Consider the following 13,053-nt stretch of genomic DNA (forward strand, 5'->3'; position numbering starts at 1 on the left):
TGTCTTGGGGTGCATCCTCTCATGAACCAGGACTATCTCTGCTGAGAAAAAAAAAAGTGAGAGCCGAGGACTTTGCATCCCAGCTCAGCATACAAGGTACCACCTGGCCAAGACTCAAGGATTCAGGCTCTATGCCCATAGAAGGCATAGCGTAACTGCTTACACTCCATCTGAAACCAATTCAGGCCCTTTCCCCAACCAACCCTGAAGCCAGGGTAACACCATGTTCTGATAACAGAGCTGCTGCTTGGCTTCTGGCACCCAATTCCTGTTTTGTGTCTTTCTAAATCCCCAGTCATTGAGTCTCTGCTCCAGTGAATACAAGCTTGCAGCTGGGCTCCAGACACATGTCTTAGCCCTTTCAGGCTCTCCTTACTCCCCCTCTTTTTTTTTTTTTTTAATTTTTTTTTTTAATGTTTATTTTATTTTTGAGACAGAGAGAAACAGAGCATGAACAGGGAAGGGTCAGAGAGAGAGGAAGACACAGAATCGGAAGCAGGCTCCAGGCTCTGAGCTCTCAGCACAGAGCCCGACGCGGGGCTTGAACTCACGGACTGCGAGATCATGACCTGAGCCGAAGTCGGTCGCTCAACCGACTGAGCCACTCAGGCGCCCCTCCTTACTCCCCCTCTTAAGAGAGAGTAATGTCAGGATTGAACTCACCATAGTCCGGTGGCCAGGATTCAAAAACTAGCTCTGCCATTTGTTAGTAACCTGGGGCAAGTTACTTAACTTCACTCGGCCTCAGTTTCCTCATCTGCAAGATGGGAGTTAGATGGGAAAAAAATTAACGTAAGACAGCACAGTCACTGGCATGTAGTATAAGTAGTCAATAAATGTGAGTTAGCTTTTCCACCTTAGGATCAACTCATCTCTGCTGGATTCCTAGTCAAAATCCCCAGATTCTGCCTAGAAGTCAAGACACCCATCTGCTTCTTCATTGCTCCTATCGCTAGACCCCTGGGCAATGTTGGCCCAGTTAAGGTGGGAGGACATTATAGGCTATGGGTGAGGCTGTTGCTGGTCAAACTGAGCATCCTCTGACAGCTCCTAGGTCAGATTCCCTGCCCCTGTACCGATCCATGGGTGATCTTTGGCACATATACAATAGTACATTGCATATATACCCTCCTCTTTTTGTATACCTCCTTCTTTACAAATATTGATCATCTTCCTTAATCCTCATAATAACCGCATAATAACTTTTAACAGAGGCAGAAAGTAAGGCTTGGAGGGATAAAGAGGCAATTAGTAGCAGTAGTAGTCAAGGCACCCGGGTGGAAGGTAGTAAAGCTAGAACGAAGAACAGGTTGATCTGGGGTGCCTGGGTGGCTCAGTCGGTGGAGCATCTGACTTTGGCTCAGGTCATGATCTCACAGTTTGTGAGTTTGAGCCCCGCACTGGGCTCTGTGCTGACAGCTCAGAGCCTGGAGCCTGCTTTGAATCCTGTATCTCTCTCTCTTTCTGCCCCTCTCCCACTCATGCTCTGTCCTCTCTCTCTCTCTTTCTCTCTCTCTCTCTCTCTCTCAAAAATAAATGAACATTACAAAAAAAAAAAAAACAAAAACCGGTTGACCTGATTCTACAACCCATTGTCTCCCTCACACTAAGTGTGGGTACAGGATGGCAGACACCCCCAAATGTTTCAGGTGGGCATTGCCATGTTAATGGGAGAAATTCCTATTGGAATACAACATTCTCGCGCTGCCCACTTCTGAGATAAAACTGGGAAGTCTACAAAGAAACAGTTACCCGTAGGGTCTCTGCAGTCCAGGTCAAGCCCAGGAAGTCTACGCAAGGGAATTATGGCCCATGGAGGCACCCAAGGCCTTTTTCCACCAGAAAAGCCTTCTCCCTACCCTCCCACCCCCTAGGACTGCTCTATTTCCAGGTCCTGACCACTTCCTGTCTTGACAATTATAAGAAGTTCTCAGCCATGCCCGGCTGACTTCTGAGATACGGCAGCCACACCGGAAAAACCTGGGCACTAGACCAAGGTCTGGGCCGAACAGAGGGCCCCTGGGATTCAGCTTTTCCCTGAAAGGATGACAAAGAGTGGGATGATGGTGAGCTGGGAGTGTGATCAGCAGTATGGCTCACTTCCCCATGGCTCTTGTTGTTTCCAACCCAGTAAGACCTGCGGTCCTAGGCCCTGACCTGGAAGCCACGAGGCCTGAGGAACTGAGGAAGGTGTGGAAGGGGAGAGTCATGCCTCCTTCACCCTCACCAGGACCCCTGGCAGGAGAACACCACCACTTCTCTGGCCCTCCCTCCCCCCACTCTCCTCTCCACCCCTCTTGCTCCATTCTCCTCCCCTCAGGGGCTCACACTTGTGACCACCCCAAGGGCCTTATTCCCCATCCCTCGCTAGTTTCTCCCAACCACCTTTCATCTGTCCTCCTGATCCTGTTTCTTTGGTCCTTCCCTAGGAGCTTGCACCCTCACCCCCAACCCTTAAATGCTCAGCGGAACTTGTACGTGATCAAATCTTCAACTGAAACCATCCTACTTTAATGAAGGCCCTGTTCTTTCTGGAGCTTTCCTTTGCCCGGATCACAAAATGTGATGTTTCCTCTTGCCTCAGAACTGTTACTGGGCAATCCACTGAATAAGGCAAGATGACAGAGTGGTAACAACTTCATAGCCAACATTTATTAAGGGTTTATTTTGTTGTTGTTTTTCAAAGCTTATTTATTTTTGAGACAGAGAGAGACAGAGCACGAGCAGGGGTGGAGCAGAGAGAGAGGGAGACATAGAATCCAAAGGAGGTTCCAGGCTCCAAGCTGTCAGCACAGAGCCCGACGTAGCGCTCGAACCCACGAATCGTGAGACCATGACCTGAGCCGAAGTCGGACGCTTAACCAGCTGAGCCACCCGGGCGCCCCAATTGAGGGCAATTTTATTATGTCACAGCCACTGTGCTAAATGCTTCATACATGTTACCTTGTAAAATCCTCACAGAACCCCTCAGCGAGATGAGTATTGTTTTTATCCCCATTTCTCAGATGAGGACAATAAAGTACAGAAAGGAACAGTCCACTCGCCCAAGCTCATTCATTGATAAACCATAGTCCTCAGCGTCAAACCCTGGCATTCCAACTCCCAAGCCCAAACATTCAATTAACAAGCTACACCCAGGACCCTTCAATGCCTACGCCCGCCAAAAGTGGTTGATAATGGACATTTGGGACACTCTGGCAGGGACCATGGGTGCCCTTTGAGGCAAGAGGACAGAACTTTCAAAGTCCCTCAAAAACTAATTGGAGTGTGGCAACACATGGAGGACAAGCACATGACAAACTCGCCGAAGATTCAAGAAACGAGCTACGCGGGCTCTAAGCCGTAAGTCCCAGCCCTATCTATCTGCAGCAATTTTTAATTGTATTTCTTATCGAGATAGAAAAAAAAAAAAAGGCAAATAAATGCTGGAGTGATTGTGTATCAGGACTACTCCTAACAAGTCCAAACCTGCAGGAAAAAAGAAATTTAGTAACCTATCCACCCAAGCAGCAGATCTTATCACACCAGTGACTCACTGCCTCTCCGACTCTGCCCTGGAATACTCTCTTCCTGTCCCATCTCCCCCACCCAGCAACCCTCAAATTCAGCTCAACCAGACGCCTCAGATGCTACAAAGAAAGGGACAGGGTCACCGGGGAGGTGTCCCCTCCTCTCACTTTCTCAACTGGAGCCCAGAGTAGCATTCCCCGGTTCCTTCGAGGTCTGCTCCCTGGGAAGGGTCTCTGGTCACTTCCTTATTCCAAATCACCTTGGTATTTTGGAGTTTGTAGCCTTGGTTTGTTTGTTTGTTTGTTTGTTTGTTTGTTTGTTTGTTTTAACCTGCTGGCAGGTTTGTATATGCAAAGCTGTGGGGTGAAGGACTCAGGGGTGGGGAAGGGGGATCCAAGGAAGGCAAGGAGACTATAGCTAGAAACTCAACCCAGGCTTAGGCAGTAAACGGATGCGGGTCTGATTCCTGAAGTTTCTGCTCGCTCTCTAAGTGCTCTTGTGATACTTAGTCTCTATCAGCCTCAGTTTCCTCATTTGTAGAATGGGGATAATCATGCCTGCCCCAGGAAGAGTACTGGAAAGAAGAAATGGGGCACCTGGGTGGCTCAGTCGGTTAAGCGTCTGACTCTTGATTTTGGCTCAGGTCAGGAGCTCATGGTTTGCGAGATCGAGCCCTGCCTCAGGGTCTGTGCAGACAGCACAGAGCCTCCTTGGGATTCTCTCTCTCTCTCTTTCTCTCTCTCTCTCTCTGTCTGACAGCTCACAGCCTGGAGCCTGCTTCAGATTCTGTGTCTCTGTCTCTCTCTGCCCCTCCTCCACGTGCACTCTGTCTCTCTCTCTCTCTCTCTCTCTCTCAAAAATAATTAAACTTTTTTAAAAAAAATCTTAATAAAAAAAAAAAAAACAGTAAATGAACATTGCATGGAAAGCACAGAAGAGAATTAGCACAGGATAGGTATGCAGTAAAGGCAATTGTATTCTAATGAACATTATTTCTTCTCCATTTGTTTGCAAGGTATTTTTATTATTTTGGTATATTTATTACTTTTATCATTATTTTATTATTGCCAAAAGAATAGTAGCTCTTGAGTGCACTTGCCATGGTGAGCACTGGGTGATATATGGAATTGTTGAATCAGTATCTTGTACACCTGAAACCAATATAACACCATATGATAACTATACTGGAATTAATTTTTTTTTTTTTAAAGAAGAATTGTTCTTCCATTTTCCTTCTTTTGCTGGAGTTGTTCCCTCTTCCTAGAATATTCTTCTCCCCTATAGAGCTAATAGTTACTGAATCCTTCAAACAGTGACAGACAGTGTTTTAAGTGTTTTACATGTATTCATTCACTAATCCATCTCCTAATAACCAAATGAGGTCAGTACTACTGTTATCTCCATTTTGTAGATTGGGAAATTGAGGCTCAGAGAGGTTGAGAAACTTGCTGGAGGTCACACCGCTCCTGAGCATAGACCCATTGTGACCCTGAGACTATACTCTTTTTTTTTTTTTTAATGTTTATTCATTTTTGAGAGGGAGAGCATGCGCAGGGGAGGGGCAGAGAGAGAGGGAGACAGAGGATCCGAAGCGGGCTCTGCGCTGACAGCCACACGCCCGATGCGGGGCTCGAACTCACAAACCATGAGATCATGACCTGAGCTGAAGTCGGACATTCAACCGACTGAGTGACCCAAGTGCTTGGGATCTACTCCCTTGAGATTCTACTCTTAACCCACTGCTCTACCGCTTCTGTGGGTGTGGATCAACCCCCCCCTCCCCCACCTCTACTCTTTCAATGTCAGCTCCTCCTCCTCCAACGAGCTTTCTGTGATCTCCTAACTGGAAATAAGCCTGCTTCTCCCTCTCAAGCTCCCCCCCCACTTCTTTGCGAGTATCAGTCTTACAAGCCTTTGTCTTCTGCTTGATGTTTTCGTGTTTGTGCACAAAACATGTCTTAGCTTACCCATCAGTCTCGATATTCCTTGAGGGCAAGGACCAGATTCTATTCAATTTCCTAAACAACAAAGTCCTGGCACCATGCCAGCTTTTTCAGTACAAGAGACTAGACCCTGGCAAACTGTCACAAAGACGAAATTCTAAGGCAAACGAAAAGTTGCAGTACCAGCAGTAAAACGCATGAAGTCGGTGTGGAATTCTTCACATTCCAACTGGTAACCGCGCTGTCAACGCTGGATGTTTAGCCCTGGCTTCTCCATAGCATGTAGGGCACAGAGGAGCTGAGTTCAGACAGTGAGCCTGGGTTGGGATGGAATGGGAGAAGGGGTGGTAGGGCCCAGGGGGCTACCTTTAAATCTCCTTTGAAGCCTGAGGGTCAGGAGGCTGAGGGAGCCCTGAGACCAGCCCAGCCAGATGTGCAGTTCCCGGTCCTCAAAGGCTGGGACCAAAGTCTCACGTGCCACAGAGAAAACTGAGACGCAGACAACCCCAAGCCCCTATCTCCACACTGACTGTGGCCCTTAGTTGCCAGAGGCACCAGATAAGATTCATATAAACACAGAATGACTAAGTTCTTGTAGAAATTGCACATACTGTCTTGGGGATGACCAAAAATTTATGAGATGGGATTCATCTCCATTTGACAATGGACTCTGTCTAAGAAAAATGAAACTGGTAGGAGAGTAGGCATGAGAATACTGCCCACCAAGAAGACTCACATCCACAGGGAACCCACTGTCTGGAAGCCCAGAGGAGGCCATCGAATGTGATAAGGGAAGAGAAGTGACGGTAGAAATTCAACGAGCTCCAGCTGGGAGGGGGGCAGTGGTGCACACCCACGTGGGTCCAGCTTGGTAGGAACATTTAGTCAGCTCAAAGGGGGGCCACAGAGGAAGTGGAATTGCCTCTTTAAACCTAAGTGTGACTCAGGGATGTCTGGGAGAGAGGCAGAAGTGAAGAGAGTCCTTCGAGAAGGGGGTGAGCTATCTTAGAGGTCATGGTAGTCTGGAAGGAACTCTGGCCACACCAGATGCAATGTCAGAACAATGAGGGAAAAGATAAACAGAATCCCACAAAGACTGTGAAACAATGGTTATTAACCTTTTCTGGTTCTCTGACCCCTTTGAAAATATGATGAAAAGTATAAATCTTCTTGGAAAAAGAGCATGAATATGCCCACAAGGGCCTTTTATGGTTAAATCTCTGTTCCTAGCACCAGCGGAATGGATGGTATTCAAAAGCAAATCACAAACAACTAAATAAGGAAAAAGGTGGGGAAGGAGCTCCAAAGAGGCCGATGGAGCTGAGGAAAGAGGTTCTGAGGGTTCTTATCCGTAAAGGTGGAAGGAGGGGCAGCTGAGGGCTGATTGTGAACATAAACTTGGGGCATGGGGCTGTGAGCAATAAGGCCAAGAAGGCATAAGTCCTAAATGAGGAAATTTTTTTAATGTTAGAATCAATAAGAATATGATGTGCATATGTTCAGAGCAAGAAGAACGGGAAGAGTACAGTCCTTTGTGCTGGCAGTTTTGACCTCAATTACATCTTTTCTGTCCAGAAGATTAATTTCCAGACTCTAAAGTGTGCAAGTAGGGCGCCTGGGTGGCTCAGTCGGTTAAGCGTCCGACTTCGGCTCAGGTCATGATCTCGCCGTTTGTGAGTTCAAGCCTTGTGTTGGGCTCTGTGCTGACAGCTCAGAGCCTGGAGCCTGCCTTCGGATTCTGTGTCTCCCTCTCTCTACCCCTCCCCCACTCATGTCTGTCTCTCTCAAAAATAAACATTAAAAAAAAATTAAGTGTGCAAGTACACTGCTAAGAGAGAACTGAGCCCCAGATAGAACAAGTTAGAAAGCAACTGGCCACGTTAAATGGATTCAAGGATTTGGGCCTGGAACAAGCACCTGCTGGTAGGCCCTCAGCTGAGGAAAGAAGAAATGCCAACTTCTGTCATGGGGAATGTTCTTACATCTTTTCTGGGTTACTTTGGAAGACAAAGCCAGGACCATTTGATAGAAATCTCAGAAGTGTAAATATCAGATTCTTACTAAGAAGAATATTAGAGTTTCTCTCAAATGGAATGGGTTACCTTGAGAGGTGGCGAGTCCCACATCACGGTAAGTATTCGAGTGAACAATGGGTAGTCATGTTACACAGCTCTGATGGAAGGGTTTGAACTAGAGGTCTCTTCCCAGCCTGGAAGTCTATAATTCTGTGGTTCTACAAGGTTAGGGGAGAAAAGAAAGTACTTTCCCAGTTTACCTTTAGATTGTTTTTATATGTCTTCTCTACCTCTGAATTGGTGCACATCACTCCAGAGTGTGGTCCCTGCTCACCCCTCTATCTCTCTTCCATTCTGCTCGCCTCTCGTCCCATTCTCCAGTTCTTTTTCTCCCTGTCCTTTCATTCTTCCCTATTTCTTTTTACCAAGTCCTAAAAGACAGAGACTGGTTCTAGTTGGTGGAGATCCAAGCTTGCCACACCTCTTGGGAAACCCTCCCTGACTACATCTCCTCTGAGCTCCCACTGCTCTGTGGGATCCCAAGCCTCTCCTTTGATACATAGACTTATACTGCCTGGTGTCCTTTCTTCTATTTCGTCTTTTAACGTAGTTTAACTATTCACAGGCAGGTTGTTTGTCCTCCAAGAGAGCTTAAACTCAAAACTTTGTTTTGTTTTGTTAATCTCCCAAAGCACCTACTACGGTGCACTCCATAGTTCTTCTGAGTGAATGCTTTCTACCACTGAAAGTTCTAGAACCACAATGACTATGAAAAGAGAGCAAATGGACTAAAACTGAATAGCAAGAAGTTTGTCGAGTTCTAAATGGTCAGTATCAGAAAGCTGCAAGGGATTAACGATGAGCTCATCATCCTCCTCATTTTGCAACCTGTGGGACTGAAGACGAGCACGGAAGCGACTTAGGAGCCGACTGGACGTGTCCGGGATAGTGTCCTCCCTTTGACCCCTCATTGCAAAATTTTGTGGGGTTACTGAAGCAAGCTGGCTAATAGTTGTGAGTCTTTGCAAGTGAATAAACCCCCCATTTTCCTGAAGGCATAGTGATGGACTGAGTGACTTCTTAGGGTTCCTTCCAGCCCAGCCTGAGAATTCCTCTTCCTCCGCTTCTCGGGTCCAGCTGTGCGATCACACCTGGGCGCCCAGCGGAAACATGCCGCTGCAATTCTGCCATCTAGCGGTGTGAGGCGGGTATTGCACCACTGGCAGTCTCCACCAACACACCTTCCACCTGAATGAAAGCCCTGGTAACCAAGGACGTTTTACAGACCGCCACCCAGGCACGTGATGTCACTACGCGAAATGCTGCTCTCGGGTGATTACACTCCACTGGAAGTCTCCAGGGTCTCCTCTAGCTCTGATATCTTGGGTTCCAACTTGACAGCTGTGTTAAGGAGACTAAATTGTGGCCATCGATAATTAGCACAGACCTCTGGCAGCGGGGAAAGCTGGGGGTGCGGGGCGGGGGGGCAGCCTGACTTGGGTCTTGAAGGGTGGGAATCATTTGCGCAGAAAGAAGAGCACGCATCAGGAGGGAGGAATGAGATGGATCAAGAGGACGTGGAGGCGAGGAGGGAGACGAGGAGGAGGAGGAGGAGGAGGAGGGAGACGGGGAGGAGGAGGGAGACGAGGAGGAGGAGGGAGATGAGGAGGAGGAGGAGGAGGAGGAGGGAGACGAGGAGGAGGAGAAGGAGGGAGACGAGGAGGAGGAGGAGGGAGACGAGGAGGAGGAGGAGGAGGAGGAAGACGAGGAGGAGGAGGAGAGGAGGAGAGGAGGAGGAGGAGGAGGGAGACGGAGGAGGAAGAGGAGGAGGGAGACGGGGAGGAGGAGGAGGAGGAGGGAGACGGGGAGGAGGAGGAGGAGGAGGGAGACGAGGAGGAGGAGGGAGACGAGGAGGAGGAGGGAGACGAGGAGGAGGAGGGAGACAAGGAGGAGGAGGAGGGAGATGAGGAGGAGGAGGGAGACTAGGAGGAGGAGGAGGAGGAGGAGGGAGACAAGGAGGAGGAGGAGGAGGGAGACGAGGAGGAGGAGGAGGAGGAAGGGGGGAGGAGGAGGAAGCAGAATGGGGGAGCTAACTGAGGGGAAAGAGGTCAGCTGGCCACAGCAAGTGGTGTCCCTAGGAGCATAGGGCCAAATAAAGGAAGAAACTGACAGAAAAGTTTGGGAGTGACCAGTAGCTTTTAGGGAGGTTTTGGAAGTCCTAATTGAGGAAGCAACTTGATGAAAATGGCGTTCTGGGAATATTAATATTATACCATGCTACAGCCTTCGACTGCAGCAGGGAAATTAAGAGACTAAAGAATAGAGCTTGTCATTCTCTGTCATGTCTTAAAAATCTTAACAGGGATAAGGACTCTTATCTCGCAGGCTGCTATGAGAAAAAGTGAAGTGCTTAGCACAGCGCCCAGCACATAGTAGGTGTTCGCTAAGTTGATAATGCTCTTTATCGTCATCTCTCTGAAATTTGCCTGTGGCCTCAGCAGACCCCATTCCGTAATCACCTTGGCCCTAGTGACTGCCTTCCCCATTTTGTCTCCAGGGGGCAGGACAGGCTCTGGGCTTAGGAGCCAGGACGCACACAATGACCTTTGGACGGGCAGTGGTGAAGGGGCAGAGCAGGGGAGAGTGTAAGCAGGAACCTTCCCTAAATCTCCTCCCTGTGTCCTGCTTTGGTTCATCCCCTCTGATGGTGGGAACTTTCAGTGAAGCTGCCCATCCTCTCTGAGCTGGAGCAGGAAGCTTCCTCTGCAGCATCTGTCCGCAGGGCTCGGGTGGTGAGGAAGCTACACCAGGGTCTGTGTTTACTGTCCCAGGCGCTGGGAGATGGGAAGTCTGGCCTGTGGGCACATCCAGTCGCCTTCATCCTTCCACAAAAGCAGCTGTTCCGTGTGCCATCACTGGCCGTCACCCCACGGGGACGATGGCATTGCTAGCCCCAGGCCGGAGCCCTCCTCCCATCTGCACAGGATCTGGGATGGCCCTTCCCCCAACCTTCATTCGACCTCCTTGAAGGGCCACCCTCTTAGGTCAACAGTCGGCCCCCCCTCAGGGTGGTGGAAGGGACCACAGTGGGCTCAGTCCTATTCCTATAGAGTATATGGTCTGCTACAGAACTGAATTATGTTCCCAAATTCGGTTCCCAAATTGAATTCCCCAAATTCGTATGTTGAAGCCCCAGCTTGCTACTCTCAGTGTGAAGGTATTTGGAGGTGGGGCCTTTGATAACCATGTTTGGGCAAAGTCACGATTGTAGAGCCCTCATATGGGGTTAGCCTCTGCCTCTCTTCTTCTCTCCCTCTCCTTCTCTCCCCACTTTTTCTCCTCTCTAGGGATACGACAGGAAGACAGGAAGAGAGTCCTCACCAACCCAAGCAGACTGGCATCCTGATCTCGGACTTCCAGCCCCCAGAACTGTGAAACATAAATGCCTTTTGTTTAAGCCCCCCTGGTCTGTGGCAATTTGTCACAGCAGCCCGAGCAGACGAAGACATGGCCCGGGTCATGGTTTGAAATCCTGGAAGTCAGTCCAAAGAAAAACTTGGAAATAGGTCGCCTTTCACCCACACCTCTTCCCTGGTGGGGCAAGTGCTGACTGGCATGTCAGGCCGGAGGGAGGCTGGGGAGGGAAGGGGTGACTAAGAGGACAGGGGTTTCTTCTGTCTTCGCGTGAACAAGCCCACCACCACAGAGGTCGTGCTGGTGCCCGAGGAGGCTCACCAAGTAGGAAATGCTTCCGGAGCTCCTCCCCCGGTAGAAGCGGTAGCTGAGCCAGAACAGCCATGTTAGACCATGAAGAGAGGTCACACACAGCGGGGCCATAAGGTACAAGGAGCCTGGGTCCGGAGGGCTTTGTGCAGAATGGCTGCCATCCCAGCCGTGGACGGCCAGCCTCTGGACTTCGACGGGAGGGAAAGATGCACTTTTGTTTCTTTTAAGCCACTTTTGGTCTTCGTGACTCACAGCCAAACACAAGCATAACTGCTACTGTGTTCCAAAAATGTTGGCTGTTCTCTGTCACGTGATTACAACCATTTAATGTCTGTCTTCCTGTTAGACTGTAGGCTCCATGAGGGCAGGGACCATGGCTGGGCAGTGAATCCCCAAGGCCCAAGCCAGTGCCATCCACACAGCAGGCACCCAGTGTCTATTGAAGGAGTTGGTAAAATCCCTGCTCGAGACCTTCTTTCTCCCTGGGGCTGAGCACCAGCCTTGGGGCATCTTTAAGGTCTCACTTCAAGCCCATCTCCCAAGGAAAATCTTCCCTGTCACACCTCACTTCCTTCTGGTTCCTCTTCTTACAGGCCTCTTGGAACTTACACCATAAGTTACAAGGATGAAGCCATCCTGCTGCTGTTACGCCACTGGGCAGTCATTTCCTGGTTAGTCCCTGGATGCTTCTGTCATTGCTGAACTGGACCATACGCTACTCTTTGGCAGGGAAAACACTTTCAGTTTTGTAATCATTGGGAGCCTTAGCCCCAGTTCCTTAGAAATGCATATAGTGAACAATAAACACTTCATGAAGAAAAGAAGGGAGGAAATCTGATGAGGCCCCAACGTGGAGGAAGAATGTCAGATTTCAAGTTGGGGAGGGTGATTTTCAAAAAGGAGAAATAAATAAGGTCAAAAAAGAGCAGTCAGAATGGGAGGGAGTAAACAAGAGTGAAAGACTCCCGAGAGCCTAACTTGAAAAAAAATTTCAAAGGCAGGTTGGTGTTGAAAATGGGGAAAAGATAGGATTCTGGGAGTGTGGGCTCGACTACTATTAGCTGTGACCTTGGATAAGTCACTTCACTTCAATTGATCCATTTCTTTTATTTTTACAATTAGGTCTGGCTAATAGCCTTTTTGCCTGGGCCAGGATGGTCCTCATTCCGTTTCTCTTAGTCTATTCAGGCAGCTATAACAAAAATACCATAGGGGGCCTGGGTGGCTCAGTCGGTTAAGCGTCCCTTGGTTTTGGCTCAGGTCACGATCTCACGGTTTGTGAGATCGAGCCCTGCATCAGGGCTCTCTCTCTCTTTCTCTGCTCCTCTGCCCCCCACCCCATGCTAACTCTTTCTTTCTCTCTCGAAATAAATAAATAAACTTAAAATACCACAGGCTGGATGGCTTGAGAACATTTATTTCCCATAATTCTGGAGGCTGAGAAGTCCAAGATCAAGGTACCAGCAAATTTTGTGCCATAGTGGCTGTCTTTTTGCTATGACATGGCAGAAGGGGCCAGGGAGCTCTCTGGGACCTTTTTTCTTAAAAAAAATTTTTTTTAATGTTTTATTTATTTTTGAGAGAGAGAGAGAGTGTGTGTGGGGCACAGAGAGAGGGAGACACAGAATCCGAAGCAGGCTCTAGGCTCTGAGCTGTCAGCACAGAGCCCGACACGGGGCTCGAACTCACGAACCGTGAGACCATGACCTGAGCCGAAGTCAGATGCTTAACTGACAGAGCCACCCAGGTGCCCCATGGGGCCTTTTTTCTAAGGGTACTACTCCCATCATGAGGGCTCCACCTCAAGACCTAATCACCTCTCAAGGCCCAACCTCCTAATACCTTGGGGGTTAGGGTTT

This window comes from Panthera leo (assembly GCF_018350215.1).
Source record: "Panthera leo isolate Ple1 chromosome E1 unlocalized genomic scaffold, P.leo_Ple1_pat1.1 chrE1_random_Un_scaffold_73, whole genome shotgun sequence".
Taxonomy (NCBI): domain Eukaryota; kingdom Metazoa; phylum Chordata; class Mammalia; order Carnivora; family Felidae; genus Panthera; species Panthera leo.